The sequence below is a fragment of the Lolium rigidum genome, chromosome 1 (genome assembly GCF_022539505.1).
Source record: "Lolium rigidum isolate FL_2022 chromosome 1, APGP_CSIRO_Lrig_0.1, whole genome shotgun sequence".
NCBI lineage: Eukaryota > Viridiplantae > Streptophyta > Magnoliopsida > Poales > Poaceae > Lolium > Lolium rigidum.
This window is the reverse complement of record NC_061508.1, coordinates 195813721-195827233: the sequence shown is the minus strand read 5'-3', so window position 1 is coordinate 195827233 and position 13513 is coordinate 195813721.

The window sequence follows — 13513 nt, the reverse complement described above, 5'->3', positions numbered from 1 at the left end:
TGTTCATATACTCTTCTCTTCAAAAAAGTTATCCCTCCATTCACAAATAAGTGGATTTTAGCTTTAAACTTTGTCCACTAAAACGTGTCCTTCTCTCTTTGTAATGCATTTTAGAGTAGAAAAAACAGTGCTATATGAGAATCAAGCCCAATAACATGATCTGCACATAGACTATTCATAATGGGGTCTAACATATATACCCATTTTAACTTCACCGCCCTTCTCTCCTCTCCTCCCGTGGCGCACCCTAGGGCGCCACCGGGGGATCCGATCCCACCGTCCCAACTCTCCCTCCCCCTATTCCCCTCCTCTTCGCCGCTGCCGCTGGCGGCGGCCGCGGTGGCGGCGGCCCCTGGTACCGAACGGTGCTAGGGGAGGTGGACGTGGCAGCCCACTCCTCGATGCGGTTGGGGCTGGGTCATCGGGGATGGACGCGGGCGGTGGTCGGGGCGGTGTTCCCCGGCCAGGCGGCGGCAGTAGTCTTCATCGGGCCTTCATGGCTGCAAGTGGAGGAGGTCCGCCGTGGGTCTAGGCTGCCCACCAAGACCAGTCGTCTTCCCAGCGGCGCGAGCGGGCGTTGGGCGTCGTGCCCAGGTCACTGGTCTGGCTGGCGCTCACGGGCAGAGCGGCCTCGTGGAGACGGCGGTGAATCGCTGGTAAGGACTTCGATCCGATCGGTGGGGATCTGGGCAGCCGGTCAAGATGGGATTTTGGTCCAAGATCTGGGCCGGAGTGGTCCATCAAGGGAGATGCGGGTTCTGATGTTGGCTTGACCACGCCGACAAAACATCACTCTAGATTGCCATCTCTTAGATAAACTTTGCTCGAATAAAGGAGGTGGTCCTACGGTTCCTTCTCAACGCATATGGTGATGATCTGTTGGATGCTTGTCGTCATTGATCTGGATGAAGTACCGTGTTCCGGAAGGCTCCGTCGGCGAGCTCCACTGGGCGCATCATGCCTGGAGTTTGCTGGTTCGGAAGGGATTTGGATGTGCGCACCCACGTTTTACTCTGACCGTTTGGTTTCAGAGAGAACGCTTCGAAGCTCTGTTGGGTGTTAATATCGTGGGCATGTTCTCGTTTCATGGTGCTGGCGGAGAATGTCATGGAAGCCAAGATCTGAGGTATGACAATGATGACTCAAGTCTGGGCGGCGATGAGGAATTGGCTTGGTGTTTCATGACTTGGAACAACGACATAATAGTGGGGGTGACGGCACAGGATAAGTTCATAGTCTTATCGTTCAGGGTGAAAATCCAAGGTATGACCTGAATTGGTTGTTCCTGGCAATATCCTTGTTGAAGGCATTGTTTTGAGCGAGAGGACTTTCTTCAGGGTGAAAACCTAAGATCTATGATCGGGCGAAGACGGTGCTTGTGCTCTGTTCCCCTTTTGGAGGCATTGTTTTTTGGAGAACTTGAACTTTTGGTGTTGTCCTGATGGTGTTTGCACTGTTGTTCAAACGAATTGATCATTATAGCCGGATTTTTCTTTTTTTTAATTCTTTTTTTACTGTGTGCATCCGTAATATCGCTATGGTAATACGTTATTGCAGAAACTAGGTGTAATTGATATCTTCGTGATATTAATATATGCTCTTTATCGAAAAAAAATATGATATGATACTCTACGTTATCACCTCGATAGACTATAGTGCATAGTATATGAATGCTCAAAAGTATATGGATGGTCAAAAATTTCTACGTTGTGTGTATCCTATATAACTAAGAAGTTCATCCCCACTAACCTATTTATCTTGACATGCAGCCTATCCATCTCAGCAGTGGGCCACATCAGCAAATAATAACATGCTTTCTTTAACTTTTTTTTGGTAGTGGCGAACTGGCAATCGCGTTATTAATATTTTCAGGATGCAGCCGCTGTCGACTCAGCCTTTTCAACTGACTCGGGCATAGGAGAAGACGAGCAAATCATAACTTGATCCCATCCGTTCTGCTTCGCTTCCTCCTTAATGTTTTCTCCACCCTTTCATCTGCTTTCTAGTATATCACTTGCATCATGCGTGAGCCGTCAAGTCATCTTCTCCATGTCTTGATTGGGATACCTCTGCAGGTCCATACGAAAGTGAACTACTAATGGTTTGATCTGTACTTGCTTGCAGGTAGCTAGGTGCTTCGCACAAAAAAAGGTAGCCAAGTGCATGGCGTAGACAATTAGACATGGAGATACTGAATGGAAATTTCCTTGAACTTTGTTTCTTATACAGGTGAATGAAGATGGTGCTTGGGCAAGGGAAGCGATCAAACCAGGATGTGCTTCTACTCAGGAAAAACCGCAATTCATTTCTTTACGAATCTAGCAAGTGTTGTGCTATGTAGTACGAAGACAGCCGGCCAGGTGCTCGCTAAAATATGCCAACCATCCAATGAATTACAGAAATATTAGAAGGTAAGAATCTCACTCCTTTCTTTGTCTTATTACATTTTGAGCAGGCTGTTGGTTCGTTTAGATTATCTCTTCACATTTCAGACATGATGAAGAACTGGATATTGAAGTTTATGGATTCTACACAATGGAATGCAGATGCAGAGTAAGAGACGACACAGCGGGGGTCATAGCGTCATTTTACATAAATACATTATGTTCACAGGCAAGATATGCTCTTTTGTGTTTTTTCTTTGTAATAATGAACAATGGGTAACTTTTATTTTCTGCACCTAATATTTTGTTCATTTTCAGTAAGCATATTATTAGCTATTCAACCAAATAATGTTGCTTGATCTTAAAGTGAAGTTCCACAACCTGCACTTATCAGATACAGGGAAATGGCACGATTTTTAGACCGGAAGGCGAGCTTTCTTCAGATAATCACTGAAATATATTCAGTAAATCATGATATCTCAATCACTCTATGCTTATTTAGTATCTTTGTATGCCTTTCATGTAGGAAAAACTTACAAGTATATACTTGGGAGATGAAAGACCTTTACTTTAAGGTAAGACTATCCATTCAAGTTTTTCTTTCTAAGAGTTTTATATGTTGGCAAATCTATTGTACGTTATTGTACGTACCTATCTAGAGTTAAGTTTGTTCTTAACCACTCAATTTTAATTTGCTTATTTTTTAACGTGTAGTATATTGCAGGGAAAATACTGACTGATATGTATGAACACGTTCCATCTTATATACTTGGATGTGCCAACTGAAGATGTGCTTTCTTTTTAAATGAAAATGTCATGTTTTTAACATGCCAGAAGATGTCCAGATTAAAATTGTGAAAGGTACCCACATGTGCTTAAAATAAGTGGTAACTTTTTTGTGATTAAGATAAGATCATATGTGCTTAAAAAGTAGATAATGTTGATAATATAATTTTGTCATGGTAGATAACTTATTTATGAACAGAATGGAGGCACTCATTGACCCAATGCATTGTACACATCTGGGGATGTGTTCATGCTTATGCAAGAAACGAAGCAAGAATCATTTGAGTCGCTGCGGGGAATACCAACTAATAGGGCTAAGCTTCAAATGCTAATTGAAATTAAGGAGATCATACAACATTCCACAGTGTTCCAAATTAATATTTTTTTTTTGAAGCTGAACAGTGAGTTTCCTCACTGCATATTTTTATATTTTATTAAAATAAAGAACTGTACAAACAGTGCTAGAGAAAAGCACTGGAACAAAAGAGAAAAAGCTAGAAGAAAAGATCCTACATAACTATACAAAATTTTCTACCCAAACCTGCAGTCCCGCATAAGACTTCCTCTTGGCCTTGTGAATAATGAGATACAGTTCATCCTTTAGTTTTCGCCTGGCTCTTTATAGACTAGGAGTCAATCCTTTGAAGATAAAATCATTACGTGTCGTCCAAATCGACCAGCAAATAAGAATGATGATTTCCATGAAGAAAGGCTGCCGAATATGTGCTTTGATACTCTGTATATAGCTCTGGATATCATTTGGCATAGTCACTTGAGCAAGATTCCAGGGAGGGCACATGTACTGCCAACATTGTATTGCAAACGGGCAAGTGAAAAACAAATGATCTCTAGTCTCAATAACTGCTTGATTACACATGATGCATGTGTAGTCAGTCATAAAGAAATTCTTTCTTTGCAAGAGGGCTCTTGTGGATCAGTAACCAGAAAAACACTCTATGTTTATCTTGGCAGCAACTTTTCCAAAGCCATTTAATGGCAGGAATAACATTATCATGCTTGGTTAAAGATCTGTATGCTGAAGAAACTTTATAGCCTGACCCATTATCAGTAACTAGCCAGCTATCCTTATCCTGAGAGAGTTGTGTTGTGTGCACCAAATGGAGCAAAGCATTATATTCATTCATAGCTTGTACCGATAAGGGGCAGGTGAAATAACTCAGCAATGTTAGAAGAATTGATAACATCCCAAACTGAAAGAGAAACATTCTTAGCAAAGGTGAAAAGAAACTGCCATTTTTGTGCCAATATCTCTGGCCCCCAGTTATCGGTCCAAAATAAAATGGACCTGCCATTCTGTAAAGTGCATGAAGCCAAGTTCTTGTAAGTGTCCAAAGATTTGAGACAGTCTCGCCACCAAAAGGAAATATCTCTTGCTCGAAGGGGCGGCAAAACCGTTTGATAATAGGCTTTCCAAGAAAGGCTCACCCAAGGAATAGTGACCTTGTTATAGAACTTATGTAAATGCTTCATTAAAAGACAGTCATTTTGCACTGACAGATTCAAGACTCCAACCCCTCGCTGATCCTTTGGGCGACAAACAAGGTCCCAGGAAGCCAGTGGTGGTGTTTTACTATCCAAGTCCTTATTCCTCCATAAACAATGTCTTCGATATTTATCACATTCATTCAACACCCATTGGTATATTTTCAAAGTACTCATGGCAAAAAATGGGTAAAGAAGAGAGAACTGAATTGACCAATCTGAGTTTGCTTCCATAGTTCAGATACATAGCACATGATGGAAATCTTCTCTGTATACACATTATAAGAGGCATAAAGTACTCCTTTCTGGGCTTGGTAATACTTAAGGGAAGCCCTAATTAGAGCAGAGGAAGGTTTCCTAGCTGGCAATTGAGTGCAGACGTGTACTGGCTTACAGAATCATCTGGAATATTGATGGGGATAAGATTAGATCTCTCATAGTTAACCTTCAGTCCAGTAGCTGCTCCAAAAGCATGCCACAACTCTTTCAGATGTACTAATTGTGAGACATCAGCTGGCATGATGACAAGGGTATCGTCGGCATATTGGACAATTGGGTAGTCTAGGGAACAATTGAGAGAAATAGGTCTGTGGAGGTGCCCAGTAAGCAAAGCATGATTAACCAAAGTTTGCAGGGTGTCAGCAGCAAGCACAAATAAAAGGGGAGAGAGAGGATATCCCTGTCTCACTCCTCTTTTACATTTGAAGACAGACCCTGGGACTCCATTGAGTAAAACTGATGAAGTAGCTGAGGAAAGAATCTGCATAATCCAAGCACACCATTTGTCTCCAAAGCCCTTTCTTCTTGGAACCTCAAGAATAAAAGAATGATCCAATTTGTCAAAAGCCTTCTCAAAGTCAAGCTTAAGCAGAACTGCCTCTTTCTTGGATTTGTGACAAAGATGAATATATTCAAAGGACCAGGCCAGACAATCTTGTATAGTTCTAGATTTGATAAACCCATATTGGTTTTCATGGATAAGTTGCATAATGACAGTCTGCAGTCTATTTGCCAAGAGCTTTGTGAGGAGTTTAAGAGTACAGTTGAGAAAGGATATAGGCCTAAAATCATGTACAGTAGATGCATCATCTCTTTTTGGCACAAGTGTGATAAAACAACTATTAATGCTTTCAAGGCACAGTGAACCTTGGTGAAACTGGTTGCATAGATCATAAAAGTCCTTTTTAACTAAGGGCCAACATTTCTGCAGAAATTCAACATTGAAACCATCTGGCCAGGAGACTTATTGTGGGGAAAATCAGCCACAACATCATCAATTTCTTTGGGGGTAAAAGGTTCCTCTAGAAAAACCAGATTTGGATGTCTGTGTATACACAGAGAAGTAATGTCAGACAATCCAGTAACAGCTTCTGTCTGACCCAATCTTTGCTTATAAGATTGAAGTAGAATATTGGCTTTAGCAGAATGCTCAGTCACTGTATCTCCATTAGTGTTTGAGAGAGAAGCAATATGATTCTTCCCTTTTTAGTGTTCTAAATTAATATATGAATAATATCACATGAACTACATCAAAACAATTGCTATGGGTTGGTCAAAACAAAATCAATTTCTATGCAAATTACTCTTATTCTTATGAACTTGTAGTTGGATTTAGTAGGGTAAATGGGTTCATTATTGAAGATCACTATTTTAATGGGAGTGTTTCAAACATATGTGTTGTTGTCATAACCACATTGTTTGTGTAGATGAATGCAGCATTTCAGCTACGTGGTTGAGCATATGGATGAGAGAAATTTCCATTATCCGCTTGATGGCCAGAAACAATCCCATGTATAGTTGTATGCTGACATTGATGGCATATGTATATTGTACTATGTTGCTTCAAACACCAGGTATGTTTATAATCTCCAGGGCCCATACTCATAATGACATTCTTCTTTGGACCAGTTTTTCCTAAATAAAATTATTTATCCAAATGTATACTTTTTCTAATACATTTTGTTCTACTAATTCCCGCAGCAACGTGCGGGGTATCATCTAGTTACCCTAATAGACCGGTATGGGGAGTAACAGAGTGCCTCATTTATTGATTTGTAGAGTAACTTTTTTTTGAAAAGCATAATGTTATAGTAACGTAATATGTTACCTCAAGAGTCTGTTTCTTCATATGAGGACATGTTGTGGTGCATAATAGTTTCACTATTTTTTTGAAGGAATGTGGTAGGGGGATGCCCCTGCAACAATTGGTTTTAAAAATAATAAGAACCCAAATCTGTTTTCGTGAGAACTTGAACCTGGTTACTGGATTATACATCTACTTTCATAATCAAGCAAATTAGTTCCACTATTAGTCTTATATTATCTCATTGGAGGTGGGAGATTAAAGAGAAGAGAGGTGGTGTGTGGCACCTTCATAATGCAAAATACTACCTCCGTTCATATAAATAAGACGCATGTGCGTTTCAAGATGAACTTTGACCGACTAAATTGGACAAAAACATCTCGATTATATAGTACATAACTGATATTGTTGGAATCATATTGAAACATAGTTTTTTATGACAGTAGTTTTATATTAAACATTATATATTTATACAAATTAATTTGTGCCAAAGATAAAATACTAAAAACGAGAGGCCCTTATTCATTAGAGTAGGGGTAGTAGTTATTTTATCTCGAAAACCCATACGCCCACTCTTTTGTTGACAGATTCAGTATAATTTGCAACGGATATCCCGATACTACTAAATTGATGTCATAAATGCTGTTACTTTTTTCCATATAGTTGATCAAAATTTTAAAATCTTTAACTTAGGATGTTATAGTGGGTAGTACCATATATTAATATCATGCATATGATACTAATATATGATACTCGTCTCTATAGTCATAGTATCATGTAGTACTCAATGCAAAATTATATGCAAGATCTGTTTAACATTAAATCTTCTAGTTTTCTCAATCACACTATGACTAGTATTAGGACGTAAGCTAAACATACACCTATTTTTGAATTGAGAGAATGAAATACACTTACTTACGGACGGAGAGAGTATTCTTGATGGTCAAAATTCAGGAATGATTGTAAAAGGATAGTCAAAGCTAGAAAGATTCGTTGCCTCACAAAGCCTCCAGTCGGAACCCCTACATCTATGGTTGACCTCCTGCCAACCTAGATGATGGTTTAGTAGCGGTAAGTTCGTGTTAGTCGGCTTCGTTCTGGCGTGTCCGAATGTCTTCGTGTTGGTCTTCCCTTATGTGAAGTCGAAGCTACTTTTGGGTAGTATACGATGATTTACGAGGGGCGGTCTGGTCTTGAAGGTCCTACTCAGCGTAGGACTCGCGCATCTCCTCTCAAGGGCTCGTCTTAAGAATCGGAGCTGCCGATCTCTTCTCGGTGAGCCATCTGTTGGCATAGGCCGACTTGAGCTTCGCGTTTGTGAAGCTTTTGTGGGTAGCCAGGGTGACTCGGTGTGCGCCTGCAGCAGCGTGTGGGTGGATGTGGGTTATACATCTACTTTCATAATCAAGCAAATTAGTTCCACTATTAGTGTTATATTATCTCATTGGAGGTGGGAGATTAAAGAGAAGAGAGGTGGTGTGTGGCACCTTCATAATGCAAAATACTACCTCCGTTCATATAAATAAGACGCATGCGCGTTTCAAGATGAACTTTGACCGACTAAATTGGACAAAAACATCTCGATTATATAGTACATAACTGATATTGTTGGAATCATATTGAAACATAGTTTTTTATGACAGTAGTTTTATATTAAACATTATATATTTATACAAATTAATTTGTGCCAAAGATAAAATACTAAAAACGAGAGGCCCTTATTCATTAGAGTAGGGGTAGTAGTTATTTTATCTCGAAAACCCATACGCCCACTCTTTTGTTGACAGATTCAGTATAATTTGCGACGGATATCCCGATACTACTAAATTGATGTCATAAATGCTGTTACTTTTTTCCATATAGTTGATCAAAATTTTAAAATCTTTAACTTAGGATGTTATAGTGGGTAGTACCATATATTAATATCATGCATATGATACTAATATATGATACTGTCTCTATAGTCATAGTATCATGTAGTACTCAATGCAAAATTATATGCAAGATCTGTTTAACATTAAATCTTCTAGTTTTCTCAATCAAACTATGACTAGTATTAGGACGTAAGCTAAACATACACCTATTTTTGAATTGAGAGAATGAAATACACTTACTTACGGACGGAGAGAGTATTCTTGATGGTCAAAATTCAGGAATGATTGTAAAAGGATAGTCAAAGCTAGAAAGATTCGTTGCCTCACAAAGCCTCCAGTCGGAACCCCTACATCTATGGTTGACCTCCTGCCAACCTAGATGATGGTTTAGTAGCGGTAAGTTCGTGTTAGCCGGCTTCGTTCTGGCGTGTCCGAATGTCTTCGTGTTGGTCTTCCCTTATGTGAAGTCGAAGCTACTTTTGGGTAGTATACGATGATTTACGAGGGCGGTCTGGTCTTGAAGGTCCTTCTCAGCGTAGGACTCGCGCATCTCCTCTCAAGGGCTCGTCTTAAGAATCGGAGCTGCCGATCTCTTCTCGGTGAGCCATCTGTTGGCATAGGCCGACTTGAGCTTCGCGTTTGTGAAGCTTTTGTGGGTAGCCAGGGTGACTCGGTGTGCGCCTGCAGCAGCGTGTGGGTGGCTGTGGGTGTGGCCCGTGTGAGCTCTGCTCTGTTGTTGAAGGTTTTCGTCTAGCTTTCTCCTAAAAACTAGACACTCTCTGCAATTAATGGATGAGGCAAAGGTTTTTGGCTCCGTTTAAAAAAAAATAAGTAGAAGGGGATTAAAGAAGGGTGTGAGTGAGTCTACGGAGAGGAGTAGATTAGTCAAGCACACACGGATCTGTCCCTAGACCCTAGCTAGAATCATTGGAGTGTTTGCACGAGTCTGCGTGATAAAATTATTCGCGGGCTAGGGTGACAAGGCTGATGGGCATGGACGACGATCCTGGTGGGCCCAAGTCGCCACGACGTTGTGTCGAGCAAAGGAGAGGTGGGAACCGGCACTAGTCGAATCAGAATAATTATGGCTTGTTTTAGTGCTGATTAAGGTGAGGAACTGACGATATAGCTAGCTGGGTGCGTGATGGGCTTTATGCCCAGCTTTTGCGAGGCACGGGGTGCAGGATTAAGAACGGGTTTACCCCACCGCGCTTGCTCCACGATCGGACGTGGTGAAAATCATGTTTCTTGTTGCATGTCCGTGTGAAAGTGGAGACATGCGCTGTGTAGGTAGAGTTGCAGGCTTGCAGCACTGTGTTTGGTATGCTCGGAGAATCGGAGGATCTGATGCAAGCGGACGGAGCGCCGGCCTGCGATGCCACGGCCGGAGTGGCACCCGTCTACGGCGACGGCAGAACATTCATGGCCGTGACGCCGGCCCTTGGCCTGTTGCTTCCCGTGATGGCCGGCTTGGTCAACGACCTGGCTGTTTAGAGCCATCTCCATCTAGGAGCTCACCGCCCCCAATAAGAGCATCCCCATGCCCAAATCCGGCGAAATTTTTGTCCGGATTGGATGAAGATTTGGCGTGGGGAGCGCCGAAGTTCCAGCCGTCCCCCCGGCAGGAAACCCCCAACCTCGACCATTTGACATATTTCAAACAAATTCAACATAAAATTTAACAAGTTCGGCAAACAAGAGTACGAAAATTGCTGAAACAAATTCGGCGATAATCAGTACAATGTTTAACAAGTGCTGAAACAAATGAAGCACACAATTTCACAATTTTTCAAACAAATTAAGACAGACTAGTTGGCGTCGGCGTACAACATGCAGTAGCCCTCCATTCGCTGTCTCGGCTTGCACTTCCGGCGACCTCGTGCCGACCCACCACGTCGACCAGTTGCCAGTCCGGCGTATGCTTGCCAAGCAACCAAGGATCATCATGTGCTCGTCGTCTTGGGCGGCTGCTGCCATCTCTTCTTGCATAAGCTCGACGAACATCTGCTCCTCCTCTTCGTCCGAGTCCATGGCCGGCGAGGCAAATGGACGAACACCCGACGGGCGTGGTCGAGGCACCCGAGCCGCGAGCGACGAGGAGCAAGCAGGCCGGAAAACGAGGCCGGCGGAAGAGCAGCCAGATAGGCCGTCGTCCAAAGACGGCGGAATATAGGCAGGTGGGGAAGGAGGGGCGGCGGAATCTGGGCAACAAGCCGGCGGGGTGGTGCCGGCGGCGAGAGAGATACGAGGGGTGGGGGAGATTTTTAGCGACGTGGCGGTGGGGTTCGTGCGTCGAGTCACCGACAGATCGGGCCCTTCCCCGCTTTCACTCGTCCGGAGTCCCCGAGCGCTCCCCGGGGCCGGGGCCGGCGTGGGCTCGCCGGATGGATGAAGGGCCAAATCCGGACGAAAACGAGGAACCGGGGGCGCGACTGGGCCGAATTACGCCGTCCGGATGGAAAAAACGCTCGCCGGGGGCCTCGACGGGGGCACGAGTGGAGATGCTCTAACAATTTGGGCGCCGTCGGTACGCCGCCACATCGAACTTCGTCCGCGGGCTTCGCCGACAGCGAGGCATGACGCCGTTCGCGTTTTTAAAGACGCGTAATGGCGGTCGTCGCCAGAAACCAAGGATGCCAGACGTCGTACGAATGCCCACCCGGCGGTGGCCCAACTCCTTGTGTGGCATCAATGTGTGCCGTTGCGGCTACTTTAAAGCCCCGTCGACACCACCGTCTCCGCCCAACCCTAGCCACCGCGACACAAACCAATCGACGCCTGAAGAAACACACCGCTCGAATCCATGGCGCACAACTACGAGGCCGACTGAAGCGGCGCCGGTGGCGAGCGCTCCCACCAGTTTACCCTCGACGAGGCGAACGTGCACTACAAGCACCACATCCCGGTGCCGATTGAGTACCGCCTTCCGCACGGCTAGCACCTGTCCCGTCGGCTACGCGGTGCTGCCGCGTCCTCCAGATGGACCGGAGCTAAGCTCTCTCATCGAGGAATGGCGAGCACAGATGACACCGGAGAATGGGTAGTGACGACCCCGGAGTGGCAGCGCGTGTTCCGGCAGGAGCGCGACTTCGAGATCGTCAGGTTCGCCGGCCCTGACGCCGGGCGATTCAAACGCACTGGAAGCCGGAGCAGGTGGTTACGGCCGCGACGTCGATGGGACGCTCGCTGCGTACGGCTACCGGCCGCGGATCCACAACGACCCGCCTCGCTGGTCGTTGTACTTCCCACAGGCGCATAGCATGGCGGTGGCACCCGCACGAGCCTCAAGGCAGCATCGGGCGCTTCTCGATCTGGTTCGTCCGGGTCCGGCGACCGGAAGATCCTCCGCACCAACGAGAAGGATGATGCCGGTGAAGAAGGAGGCGCAGCCTGCGCGCGCACCGAGGCGGCGTCGGGCGCTTCCCGGTCTAGTTCGTCCGGGTCCGGCGGCCAGCAGCTCCTCCGCACTGACAAGAAAGACGGCGCCGGTGAAGAGGGAGGCGCCTGGATTGTTTCCACGCGGACACCTCGTACTCCGCTGCCCCAAGGAGGAAGCCGTGTACCCGCCAGCGGCGGCGAAGAAGTGGTGGGAAATAGAGCTCGAGGCGCGGGCGACTTATCACGGACCCAATGACCCAGTGGACGCGCTGTGCCAACTTTAAAAAAAGTTCAAAATTGAAAATGTTAAAAATTAAAAAAAAATCAAAAATGAAAAAGTTCCAAATTGTAAAAAGTTCAAAATTTGATCGAAAAAAAATTCAAAACTAGCATAAAATGGAAGAAAACAGGAAAAGGCAAAGGAACCCCAGCGAAAAACTAAAAAAAGCCCACGAAAACGTTCGAACCAACTAATGAGCCTGGGAAACGTGTCTTCGCAGGTGACCTTGATAATCGGAGTCGCAATGAGCGGTGAATAGGTTGTCTAGGCGAGCGGGAGCGCCGCATAGAGCTGAAAAGCGGGTGGGCCATCTGTGTTGGCGAGACAAGCAAAAATACCCCCCTCCCTAGTCTCTTTCCCCCATTTTCCACAATTCCCCCCACATTCCCCCGCCCCTCCTGCCATTTCCCTTCCACGCATCCTCGCCACCTCGACCATACCGATATGCCACCGAAGAAATTCGTCGTCCCTCACTCCAATGATGCGCCACCGAACAAGCCGAGGAAGCCAAAGTAAGTGTGAGGATAACGTTCCAAGCCTACCGTGAGGATAACGAAGACGCGGCGTTCAAGTTCATCCATGTCTTCAAAAAGAACTGGGACTTGCGAGAAGTGGGCCGAGACTTAGGTGGCTCTCGCCAAGGCCAAGGATGGTGTCTTCGACCAACCGCGGCGTCATCGGTGGCCTCCGAGGGGCGCCCCATTGGGGACAAGAATGTGAAGCTAGGGATGCGGCGCCGGCCACGAATCATCCATTGAGAAGTGCATCGTCGACATTGCCCTAAGGGAGAAAATAAGGCCAAAAGGGAAGAGAAGACTGAATGCAAGATGGGCGACAACGCTGGAGAAGTAAGAAGTGAAGATCGGCAGAGCCAAAAATATAATTTATTCGAACATTATAAACTTTAACTGGGATTCACGTAAACATTCACAGTCCTTGTGGAAGCATAATGTTGGAAATATAAGCAAATATCCATATGAAATAATCCGTACAGGTAATTGATAAATCATGACTACGAAAATAACAAGTAAACTAATCATGCAGACTAGTAAAGTAGATGAACAAATCACATCTAAACAAGACAAACCGATCACATCTACAATAGAAACTAGAAGAAGAAACTATAACAGAAACTGAAAGAGAAACGACAAGATCACATACTTCACAGCAGCGTCGTTGTCGCCCATGTTGAGGTTGTTGAAGAAGTCGCTGAGGTCCGGGAAGA